Source organism: Copidosoma floridanum, unplaced genomic scaffold (genome assembly GCF_036245765.1).
Source record: "Copidosoma floridanum isolate Cflo_tuat_1 unplaced genomic scaffold, Cflo_Japanese_pri ptg000029l, whole genome shotgun sequence".
NCBI classification, from domain to species: Eukaryota; Metazoa; Arthropoda; class Insecta; order Hymenoptera; family Encyrtidae; genus Copidosoma; species Copidosoma floridanum.
In genome coordinates this window covers 9,351,627-9,362,305 of record NW_028321906.1, presented here as the reverse complement: position 1 = coordinate 9,362,305, position 10,679 = coordinate 9,351,627, and positions in this window count along the sequence as shown.

Here is a 10,679-nt window from a genome sequence, read left to right as displayed (position 1 = left end):
AAAACCAAGTAAACTACCGGTGTAAAACGAGATAATCTGCAAATTTCTTTTTGTTGCGCAAAAATCATTTCCGGTAAACATCGCAATTTGTCAACCAAACCATCAACCAAGTCTCTTTCTAGCTGCGTATTTTGAAAACCACATAAACTCCTCGCAAAAGATCAAGTTTCCTTGTGCATGTAAGAAGAAAAAAATACTTACATCAAACGTATTGATTAATACTACATCTTAAACGCAAGACGGTGGTTAAAAAATTAAAATAAAATTTAAAAAATCTTTTTATCTCTCATCTTCATTTTTTCCCTCCCAGTATCAAGTAAAGCATAAAGTAGAAGAGCCACAAGTGGAAAAAGATTTTTTTTTTTTTTTTTTTTTTTTAAAGAGTAGAAAAAAAAATCAAAACAAGCTTCTCTCCGCTGTATGGAAGAAAGAGGGAAAGGAGATCGCGCCTTGCGTTCACTGAAGAAGAGGAAGAGAAGGGAGACCTGGGAAAACGGCATAATAAAATACACTTCCAGCCTTTTTGGAGAGGCCTGTGTATATTCATGCCTCTCTTTCTTTTCTCCTTCACCACTATCTTCTCTCATCCTTCTCTACTTCTTCCAACCGCGAAGAAAAGGCGCGCGAGCGAGCATGTTAGTGTCGTACACCTACGATATGCGTTAGAAAAAACATATTAGTTGTATTGGGCTGGATGCACGCATGCGATGATCGATAGTGAATAAAGCTACATCGATACTGCAACTGCATGGCTTACAGATCGCAAGTGTGCAGTGGACAGTGCGTTGCACCACAACGGTATAGGTGCTCACCACTACCAACAGCGCTGCTGGCGAGTGGCGACACTGGACTCGCGCCCAGGCTGAGAGTATAACTGCGTAGTTTGTATCTCCGTCAGAGGGTCAGAGAGAGGAAAAGAAAGAGAAGCGTTCGCCTTGGAAGAGCAAGTGAGATGGACGCAGAGCAGCTTTTCTTGAAGGAGAAGAGAAAGAGAGAATTTGAGAGTGAAAAAAATAGGAATATTGTATTCATGTGTGCGACTGTGCGTGAGCAAGTGAGAAAACTGAGTCCTAGTCTATATATACGTGGAGTGGAATATATAGATGTATGTGTGAGTGGGCTTTCAAGAGTTTCAAGACGTAACCCGTCGACCAACAGCAGATTACGTTCGATGGAGTTTATCGGGCGAGCGATCAAACTACTGTTACTCGAGCTCTCTCTCTTCCACTCACTCTTTGCGTATGCTGCATATATGTAACATGTATACCCTCCTCCTGCCTGTCCCTCTTTTTTGGATACTACACAAGCACTCACTCTCTCTCTCTCTCTCTCTCTCTCTCTCTCTCTCTTTCTCTCTCTCTTACTCACTTAACCATATTTCTTTGACTTTCATGTAAGCAGTGGCTACTGGAATGATTATGCTGCTGCTATAACCACTGTTTGGATGAAGCTCAAGACACGCTTAACATTATTTTTTATTTTTCTTCCTTACGAAGCTTTAGGTGTAAAGTTATTTTTTTCTTGTGGTGTTCTTCAGTAGTACTACTTTTTCTTACTACATAAATGTTCGTAGAAAAATAATCACGAATAAAAATGTACAATAAAATTTATAAAACCGTTTATTTATATTACTGAGATTGAAATCAGAACAGACTTTTCAAGAAAATGGTGACATTGTATGCAGTAACACATAAAAACTCTTACATGCGTTACTGCATACGTGACACCCCGAAAGGTCATTCGGCCACTTGTATGGTAAATGTAGTATGAGTAAAAGGCAAAAGAGGTGAAGAGTCTAATAATTTTCGCTATTCTTTAAAGCGTTCCGGAACGTACATGCACTGCCCGACCACTTTCCCCTTTAGTTCGTAAAGGTGTGGATCGACGACGTATTGCCACTGATGCTGTACCTCTTGGATCGATGTATGCACACCTTGTGTAGTGGAAGCAGATAAACGAAAGAGATATGGAATAATAATGCACTGTTCTTTGATATTATTATGCATATGTATCCGATCCAAGTAGGGAGACTAGACTGGACCCGAGCTTGCGCAAGCACAGCTGTTAATAATGCATAGTGTGGACATATACATGTACTACGTTTGAACTCGAATGAGAGTCGTTAAGAAGCTGAGCTATGATTTTGTTTTCTCTTTTTTTCTCTCATGTAGCTTTTATTTTTGTTTTTTGTACGGCTAACCTGTCCGATTGAGAGTAATTATTCAGTCACATATAAAGCTTTTTTTTTCTTTCTTTTTTTCTTGGAAAAGCTTTTCGGAGTTTGATTTCTAGATTCAATTACATCGGTGCATGTTCTTTGTACACATCTTAGGATCAAGGGTATATGCAAAAAAAGTATTCCTGTAGAAAATGTAAGGTAACTGGGACTGAATAAGGGCCATATTAAATACACATCCATCGAATGGGAATAGATTTTTAACGTCCCATCAGAGTGATTAAAAAAATAAAAAAATAAGAAAATTGATTATAAAACAATGTTTAAATAGCAACTCTCTTTTTTTTCCCGTATTCCCTGAGTACTTTTATCTTTACATCGCACTTTACAAATATGTAAGACATGTACACGCAAGTCGTGTATCCGATATCCAAAGGTATAGCACATCACAAATGAACAACTGTGTGACAGTCGTCGATAGGCTCGATACGTGTGTTTTCGTATGTTGCGTGCATAGCTACACTCGAAGTTCGTTAAGTGTGTACATAAATACACACACAATATGTACAGAGAGTGGCGAACGTGTTAAATAGCCGTTAACATTCGAGTTAGTCAGTGCGTACAAATTTTTATATATGCCTTTAATGTACGCGCGCTCACTCTTCCTTCTTTTCCTCTGCCTCCCTTTGCAGGCCTTTCTGCCTCTCGGTTCATAATGAACGTCCCGCATAATATACTATACACGTGTGTGCTGGAGAAGGAAACTTTATACGCACCCATGATGTCTGTGTGCATGCGCAGCGAGACTCAATAAGCGAATTATACCGTTATATCGGCTTGCTTATCCACAGCACGATGTATATATGCATATACATTTATACGCACACTACGTGTATATATATGTACGTACAAGTATATCACAGGAAAATTTTAATCAAGCATACGAAATGATTAATTTTAAAGTTTGACCAGCAATACATGCGCCAGAGATAATGAAATTTTTCGCTTAAATATTTGAAATGGCAGGTATGAATTAATAAAACCCTCGCTACTGGATAACAGTAGCAACAACGACACGAAACTGAAAAATGCTTATGCACATAATGCGCGTATAAGTGTGTGCATGTACACCAAATATACCAAAAACAACGAATCACTTTATTGTCGAGTATTTTATTTATTCGTAACTTTCATCGGATTTTCAGATTGTGGATAAATTTCATCTTTCTAGCTAATTAGGCTTTTAATGGATTTGTAAATTTGTTCGACAATCACGTTTATTTATTTGTCGAGAGCTTTGGTGCAAGCTCTTTTCAAAATATTATGGTTTGTAAATAATTAATATTACTGAGAGTTAATACATGAATTATGAAATGTTTTTGCGTATGAAAGAGGGTACTTTATCGAATAATAAGGCTTGTGGTGTACGAGTATTAATCATTTACACATTAATGAATATAAATATAAAAAAAAAAAAAATTAAGTCTTAAGGTGAATCAGTATACTGACTCCGACATCAACAGTCCAACTGCAGTAGAAAATAATTTTACACTCACTAGTGCTCTTAATAGGATGGAAAAAATATTACAACATTATTTATTTAGAAAAAAATGATAACTCAAATTGTACCAAAAGTGATAACTTTAATCAAAAAAAGTATGCGATGAAGTTTTAAGCATATAAATATTTTGTACATTAAACTTCCTATATTTTTTTATATGATATAAATTAATATTGAGAAAATCTTTAGTTATACAACATGGAATTGCTTAAAAAGACATTAGGCTTGAGACTACTCCCCATGGAGTTAGTACATGGAAAATAACTAATTGTTTACATTTCTCCTTTAACCTTTTGATGATGCTCAGCATACTGTAGTTTTTTATCCTCCAATTCGTGTAGATCTGCATAAGTTATAATCTTTTGTATTTGTAGGAAAAGCTTCATAAAAATCTTAAATTACTGATGGTGGTTAATTTAAACCCCTCAGAATTTTATGGCATTCTGAAGCCTTTTTATTTACTACTAGTACACCTCCCAGTTATACAAAACTGCAATAAAAGCCGTAGCTATAATCAAGGTACAGTTTGTTATACTCTGTTAATTCTAAGACATTGAGAGATAATCTGTACTTTACTTTGTTCACCCCCACGTAGTCTTGATAAATATGATTACCAATAGTGTCACGATAATCTATTGACAGAAGCAAAAAAGAAAAAGAGATAGACAAATATCTCAATGTCCTCTCTCTCTCTCTCACACACACTTATGTATTCTATGCATTTTTATGTTGTAAATCTGTATCGTAGCTGCTATCTCGGGCCTTGAGCTTTTAGCCTTCGAATGAATAATCTGAAACTGGATCTGAATCTTTCATCGCAAATTGTGTCATAGAATAATTTTTTCATTAAAAGCTCGACGTGTGTACAAGTAGATACCAGCCCCCTCGAGCTCCACCAATGGGTTACATTGACGCTAATGCAAAATATACCCCAGGCGAGATTTGTATGATAAATTTCTCCTGCTTTTTGGCTGCTTAATTAAAGCTCCTCTCTTTTTTAGTGTCGTTTTATAGAACGCAGCACGTGTACGAGGGATTCGGGAAAACAGACATTTTGCCGGTCGTGAATTATTGTACGAGTTTTTACAAAAAAAAAAAAGAATAAAACGCCCGAGTTTTTTGCTGATTCTATTTTAATATCTGCACAATCTGCTTACTTTTCTTTATCATTGACTTAAAATTAAAGTAAATTGGAGCTCAATGGATGCGTAAAATGAATAGTTTAAATTTAAAAAATCTTAATGCTTTGAAGAAGAAAAGAGAGAAGGTTTTTGGAGTGCCACTGCATGACGATTACGAACGCTTGCATTAATGTCACATATTTTAATGAGTTTTAACCAAAATCACGTTACACGGGGCATCGGATTAACGGCGTGCCATAAATCATCGTCATCCCCATAAACGATTATCTCTTTTATTGACTTCCCCATACGCGCGCGCGCGCTCACGAGATGAAGAGGAAAAAAAGAGGAAGAAAGAAAAAAAAAGGAACGGCTACTGGTCACCGCCGCGCCCAGAGCAGCTGCCTGAATTACACGTCAAGCAACTCGTTCCTTTTACATTTTTTTTTTCTTTTTACTCATCTCTCCTTTTTTTTTCTTCCTGTGCGTGTGTGTTCGTTGTGTATATCATTAAATTGTGAATAACAAGCTTCGATCAAAAGTATACGTATAGGAAGTTGAGTATAGGCGTGTTTGGAATGCTTGTGATAAGAGGTATATATAGCAAAAATAATCGGCTCTTTTCCATTACTGCGCAAATGTGGTTTTGATCGAAAAGATCGTTGAAAAATATCCAACTGAGGAATAAAACGAGTGAACGGCACGAAAGAAAAAAAATACACAGAGCTTTATCTGATAGTAGTTTTTGGTCAAGAGAATAGTGTGGGGCTTGCAATCGCATGAATTTTACATAGAAAGTACGCAGTGTGGAGCTCAGCCAACGAATGATCTTCGAATTTATCGGAGTGGAAATGCTTTTTCTGCTCACTCCCTTCATTTTTTAATCTCTACGCTCGCGTTTTAATCTTCGCACTCTGCTTTGAATTATTTAATCACAGTTATTGCAAACTGTTGTTGAATTAAGTTCGACCCAACGAGCAGAGGTTTCTGGGAAATGTTTTTATTTTATTTCAAATAAAATTTTTTTTTATTTCAAATAGAAAGTGTGTACTTTAAGCTTTGTTTTTCAATTCTATCTAGTATTTGATTTTCCCATTGTAAATAGAGCGAAGCTCAAACCAATCCAGTGTACTACTCAACAAATCTGTTAGTTGCCGAAACAAAAATTAAGTGATACAAGTACAAAAGTTGTACCAATTCAAGAAGATCGCAAGACAATAAAATTTGTATAAAACTCTGTCTATGCATATAAACGAATGAAATATAACCTATGTATGATTATGTAATTTTAAATTATGATAAAAAATTAAGTATATTCCCACAAGATAAATTTAATGGAGAGCTTTTCAACAACAAATGTTGCCGTAAAAATTATATACTTACCGAAATACGTAATTGATTTATTAAAAAAATAAAAAATCGAGTGTTATTTTAAAACATGGCCTCATATTCAGAAAACGTTTTTAAATAGCTATTATGTTATCGTGAATCCTTGGATTCATTCGACGAGATACGATATAGTTCAAAAAAATTTACCAATTGAATAACACTTCCACTAGTTGAAAATAAAAAGGTAGACGTCCTAATTTTACGCGCAATGCTCTCTTGTTCTGCAGAACCTCAAAAAAATCACCGGTTTTCGCACGAAAGCAAACAAACAAACGATAAAACTTTAACGCTGCGTGTCCAAAGCTCCACGGCAGCCTTGCATGTCCCCCCTCAGAAACGAAAACGGAAAAAAAATCCGCTGCCTCTCTCTCTCTCTCTCTCTGACAATCCTCTCTCGTTTATTCCAACCATCAGATTTTTCACAGTAGCACACACAGAGGACATGCCGAATAAATTATCTCAATCTTACTTTCGTGGCCGCAGCCAGGCGCGTGTACATGCATGTATACGCATATTTCGGCCGTCCACTGCTCTTCCTCATCTCTCTCTCTCTCTTTTTTTTTATCTCATTATTGTACTCCTCTTCTTCCTCGCTCTTTTAAAAGCAAAGCACACAGTAGCAGCACCAGGCATAAGCCACAAAGAAAGAAGAATGAGAGAGAGAGAGAGAGAGGAGTTTCAAAACCGGTAGCCCATCTACTAGTGAGCGAGTGCTTCTATTTTTAAGCATACGCAGGTGGAAAGAGACTTGTGGGTGGACACACAACGGACCCCAAGACCCACGTTTTTGCGTGCGGGTGTACGTGTTCTATATTATGCCTGTTGAGCAACGCAGAAAGAGAACAAGAGTGAAAGAGAAAAAGAGAAGTGGCCATGCGCTCTTTTGGAGTCTGGTACGTGGTGACTTGGCTATTTATTCGAGTGACTCTGTACTTCTTTCCCTTCGTAGTTATTTCTCTGACATTCTTGACTATTACGCCCAGATAAACATCGCTCAATCCTTTCTTACTTTTGATTATCTTGTTTGGTTTTACATTTCATTTTTTAAGCACAACAACTTTCAGATTTTGAGCAAAATATTTGTTGCAAACGGGTTGCTTTGGTATTGTGGATACTTTCCAATAAAATTTTTCGAAATGAGTTCGAAAATTGTGGGACGTACATCAAGATGGAAGTTGTACTAGTTAACGTTTTAGAGAGTAAATCTTCAAAAATTGTTTAGTTATCTTTTATCAAAGGTTAATTTACATCATCACTTTTTATCGAAGGTTCATCATAAAATATTAGACCAGTATTTTTACTTTATTCCCATCAGCAATAACTAATGGAAATCAAGTTTGTTAAAGTTGCTCGATTGATGAAGTGACGTCATAAGGGTATTTGCATTTAACATGTAGAATTTTAGTACGAAGTCACGTCACTCCAAACTTTCATAAGCTCTGTTTTCTTGAGTTATTTGTTCATGGAAAGAAATTAAAAATATCTGTTTTATATTGTTCGACAACCTACCTGTATCGACCTAATAGAAATATAATAATTTTTTTATAATCTTCCCTAATCCGGCGTCATATCCAAGTACTAAAATTTTTTATGCATCCCATTTTACGAAGTTTTAACCTTTCAAGTGCCATAAGCGTATTAAAAATGTTCAACACCAGAGTTAACATCTATTACAGATGGTACTTATCTAAAGTATCAAGCTCACGACTGAAAGCTTTAGCCAAACGTTGCCGAGATGCTCAGAGTCGCTCTTTATGCGTCATCTTACTAAACTCTCTACTTACCTTCCATGGCATAAAAATCCAGCGATCTAATGGAACGATCTCAAAGTATCTAGCCGGAGCGTTTGCATACACGTCATCACGATAACACCGTTCAAAACGCAACTACTCGTCAGCGTGTACGTACATCATGTTATCGAGTAGTTTGTACCTTCCGAAAGCTCTGACGTCAGGTGCACGTGACCGTAAGCTATAACGGTGGGTGTGCACACATTCGGAGCAACAAGTCCAAACAGGTTTGTCGATCGCGAGTCACAAAATCTCTCCTTGCACCTTTCAATGAAAAAAAAAAAAAAAAAAAAAAAAAAAAAAAGGATTGGCGCTGCTGCTACAGTAATGAGGTTAACGACGGAAGCAGCTAACACTAGTGCCTGCTTCGACAACAAGGGTCCACTTGCTTTCAGACCAAGTGCAGTGTAATGAAAGTCCTCGACGCTGCACTGCATACCCTCTCCTGCATAAACTATCTGAAAACTCGTTTCCCCCTTCCTGCCCTCTAACTTCGTTGTTTACTCCTCTCTTTCTCTCGGTTTTGCTTTTGTTTTATTTCGAGACGCGTGTGTGCGTTTTTTATGGCTTCCTCTCACTGATACACTTATTTTCGTCCCTGTCTCTCTCGAACACCGTGTATTATCCGAGGGAGCTTTAACTACGTGATGCCATCAACGATTGTATTACATATTTACGGCGACAAAGGTGCAGCAGCAACGTTTTTTGATGATTCATTAAAAACCGTAATATTTGCGATCAGTAAAAATATCGACTCGTCAACGACTCGACTTTGCAATTATTGACCAAATTTCATATCCACGCCAACGAGGCTTGGCCTTATCGCCGCGTCGGTGCGTTCACCTGAAACGGTCAGAGGCCGGGCTGTGTTCCCGACGAGTATACATATGACTTACGAGTATTATACTGCGTATGTAAGTAAGACTTCGTCTTCCACTGTAACTATAATGTAATACAATTGGGTATATACGGTCGGCGGAAGCTATATCTTTTGATGCGCGATCTGGCTCGCGGGCTTGTCGCTCTGATGGACGCTAATTAGTTCGCGGGCCTCATTTGTACTCGGCTTTTGCGCTTAAAGATTCTCCCACCGCGCTAATGAGTTGTATTGTTTGCTGATGTATTTAAATGCGCACTGAACTCGACTTTCATTCACGATCGTTCGTAGTGTGTTTGTTCGTTTGAATTTTGGAAAAAATTTTCAATTACTTTTTCCCCCTCATTAATTGTTGATCGCTGATTGAAGGCACTTTAATTTCCAAGGGTGTTGCTGCAATCTCGCTTGGATGGTTGTCTTGATGTCTGTGGGGCACTTGGTAGTTGCTTTTTCAGTAGTATAGTACAAGTGCACGAGATTAGGTCCGACCAAGTCTTGTATGTACTACTTAATTGATCTATTTCGTAATGACGAACGAACTGTTTTTGTAATAAATACTTAGTGTGTGAGGAAACAATATTATTTGTATAATATTTTATGAAAAAAAAAGTTTCTGGGGGTAAGCTTGATCTTGCTATCTTTTGGTGGTACATAAAATTTCTGCTGAATGTACTTCAAACATGCGATGTGCAAGCGTTACACACTGTTATGTACAAGGTCGTAAAGTTTCGGGCTAACGTTATTTCGGCGTAAATACGAGGGATGGTAAACAAGAACTCGGAGCTTGTTTTCGATCATGTACCGTTCAGACATCGGTTTTTAAATAATTCGAAGTATAAAACTAACTTGATTGCAAAAAAAATGATTTTAAGTTTGACAGGTATTTTTTTCACTACATCAATTTTCGTATTTTTTTCCTACGTTCGTTTGTACGTATACTAATTTTTCAACGTTTCTTACACTTTTCGGATGTTTCTGCATTTTCTTCGCCTGATGGTATGAAGGATTATGAATTATTTATACTGTGCTAGACAGAATTGGATCAATATTCCATTTTTTTTTTATCATCGCGTTGACGCGGCGTGTGAGTGTATTGACTCTGTGGTTTTCGTGACCGACAAACAAATTATTGACAAGTGCAAGGACCTTAGAAAGGTCACTTGCGGTCAGACTGTTGCGATATCTTTCAAAAGATTGCGTCAATAGTTGCAACGCAGTATAAACATTTGTTAGAAAAAAAAAACCGTAAGATATTTATTAAAGCTATTTAGTAATGATGATAATAATAAAAACTGACGTGTTTTGAAATACAATTTTGAATTTACAACATTTTTTTATTAGTAATTTTAAGTAACTTTTTTTTAATTAGTCAGTACTAGATAAAACTTCACCAAAGTAACCATTAATCTTTGTACTATAGATCTTGAAGAATTGTTAGATGTATTCAAAGAGGGCCATTACAAATTAAGAATACATCAAGTGGCAAAACATGAAATTTTCGAATTTGGGCCTGACTTCATTTTTTACCAAATCAAAAAATAATATTATCACTATTTAATAAGTTTTTAAATGTTTTTGTTAATTTTCATCATTTAGACTATAACTACAATCAATAATAACAAAAAAATCTACGTATTTTTCACGACCTCGCATTAATCTAAATAATAAGTTTTTGCAAAGAAACTGATTTTTTCATCTTAAAATTTTTTTTTTTATTTTTTAGAGTATAAAACAAGTCTTTTAAAAATACATGAAAATATGGAAA